At 40.3% G+C, this 2,600-nt stretch overlaps 2 protein-coding genes across 6 annotated transcripts in view; one reads left to right on the forward strand and one right to left on the reverse strand.

The window, feature by feature from the left end:
- The window catches only part of LOC106821107, a 15,965-nt gene that overhangs the window by 10,558 nt on the left and 2,807 nt on the right, over nt 1–2,600 (reverse strand). The gene's annotated exons all lie outside the window — the stretch shown is intronic.
- LOC106821106 (RAD50-interacting protein 1-like) overlaps nt 1–2,600 on the forward strand; it is a 31,566-nt gene that overhangs the window by 671 nt on the left and 28,295 nt on the right. The window lies entirely within an intron of this gene.

Here is a 2,600-nt window from a genome sequence, read left to right on the forward strand (position 1 = left end):
GTCGGCGACGTTGCTGTCCGACTACAGCGTGACGCCGCAGCAGGCGGCCGGAGGTCGCACGCCGCGCACCCCCGCCCAGCACGACGCCATACTGCAGGTGAGACGCGGCGCCACCTGGCGGGCGGCGGGGCGGCGCGATTGTTCTTTTTTTTTACTCGTCTGTGACTGACGTCTCGCGATTTCGCGTTTGCGCCAGATTACCAGATTTACGGATTTCAATTAGACATTTCTTAGTAATTAGCAGTGATATTGGACAAACTAATACGCGTTTGGCTATAAGGTAATGTACTTATTAACTACACAAGGTGCCAGTTACTGTAGCATTCGTCAACTTTGCATAATCGATGGACCTATTATGCCTTTAAGAGATGCATTCTAGTTTAGAAGCAGGACAACTGTGAGTTAACGTTCATATTTCAAACAAGGCAAGTCAAAGGTGGTAATAGAATAGTTTTATTTGAGATATACAGAGTTATTCATCTAGATCTGCAGAGGTGATAGGTTTTTTGTATGGAAGGGTGTCAGGCTGTATAGACAATCCGTCGCACAGCCTGGTTGGGCTAAGTGTACTGCAACTGTACTGTAGAGTGTAGTGTACTCATCAATTTATCATGATCAAAACATCATCATCATACTGTAATTTACATTATTCACTTGCTCCAAGAAACGGCCATTCATGATATATCAAAAAAAACCATGTGTATTGCCGTTAGTCCCACAGCCTGGTTGGACTACATTATATTCTAGCTCCAAGAAACGGTCACACCGAAAGTTTGTCGATTTTGTCATTTTGATGAATTAATTATTATCATGCATAACATTTCATGTGTTAGAATATTATTAATAACTCTAAATCATATGTTACATCATACATGTAATCAAGAGCTAATAATACCTAAGGTACTATTAGCTCTTGATGTAATACATCAACGTGCAGTAGGAGCAAGGATACAACAGTAGACTTATCATGTCATGTTCATGGCAAAATGACAATATCTGACAGTTGCGTTGGTGGTGCCACAAATATGTGACTTTGGCTTCAGATATCAATCATTCAGCTGGTTAGCTAATGCATATATTTGTAATTTGTTACACCCATATATACAAATACTTACTGATATCCAACCATGTATCTACCAGATCTAGTAAGTACTATAGTGTATCATCAATCAGTCCATGACCCACATTACATGTAATGAGAGACATGAAGAATATTTTGTTAGAGCTGCCAGCCCTCGACACTAACGGTTGTCCGATTGCCCGGGACAAGTGAAAGTCTATGTCGGACAAGTTATTCTCTTGCCTAGTTGCCCGATCGGACAACGGTACAACTGAAAAAGTTTAGAGTTTGTTTAATATTCTTCAACGATCCCTGAGCCAAGAAGCTATCGCACACATTCTCACTTCAAAACGTTTCAAAAGTCCCTGAATAAAATGCAGGCCCGCCGACACCGCACTGTACCATACAGATTTATTCAGAGCGCAATGCGTTACGCTCCCTAGTCGGGGCGGCATTGATTTATGTACTGCGGGTGGGGGTACGAAATTGTTTATAAAGTCGGTTGGGGCATATTCATTATAGCTGAATATGTAGGGGTGGGCATCGCTTGATGAGAGGACGCACAGCAAAACTCCTTTCCTGTGATTGAGGAAAAAGCTGCAACTCGGTAATGACACAACAATGAGCGTGCAGCCATCAAAGCGTAAGGCGTGTGAATTTCATTACGAATTTTACCATGGTACTGTATTTATCTCGTGTTATAAGTATAATCGAAGAGCTATAATTGCATGTACTAATTATAAGTCTCACCCCCCAATAATTTTGCATTTGAAAAAGTTGGTAACAAGCATTGGTACATTAACAAGATTTCTTAGCCTGTCTATAAGTGGCTACCCCCTGATTTTTTTTATTGAAGTTGTGTACAAAAAGCGGCGGTTTAATATCACAAGTAAATACGGTATATATACTGTAAGTGTAATACACACGCACGCAAGCATGCAACGCGCGTGCAAGACACAGTGCGCTAGGTATGTCGAGCCTATATGCACGCAGGGAATACTCGGAAAAATAATCAGAGTGTACAATATATATATATACTATCATCTATCTATATATGTTATATATATGTATCATATATATATCTATTTTATATAATATAGGTCTCTATATTATAGCACTCACTGATAATATGACTATGGCAGTGAACCAAAAGAGGACATTAATCGGCTCATAGATTGCACAAGTAAATTTTGGAGCAAGTAAAAATTGCTTCTTGTTGCCTGACAGAACAACGCAGATAATGAAAATAAGCGTCGAGGCCCTGGCTGCCCTACTTTGGCTAAGTGAAATGCACTACAAAAATGTATATAACTACAATGCACTGTACCAGACAGAGTTAGGGTTAAGGATGCGAAGCTTCTAGGATAGGTTTTACTATTTTGGCTGCTTATTATTAGCCAACTAACATATTTCTATAGATGCTGCAATGCAACAGTGGGCCACCACATAAGGCTATGTATATGATTCTGACATTAACTCATCCTACATGTAATCTTTCCAGCTGTCATCTGCTAGACAAAGGAGATGGTGGCATCAAGTC

This window comes from Priapulus caudatus, unplaced genomic scaffold (assembly GCF_000485595.1).
Source record: "Priapulus caudatus unplaced genomic scaffold, Priapulus_caudatus-5.0.1 Scaffold58, whole genome shotgun sequence".
Taxonomy (NCBI): Eukaryota; Metazoa; Priapulida; class Priapulimorpha; order Priapulimorphida; family Priapulidae; genus Priapulus; species Priapulus caudatus.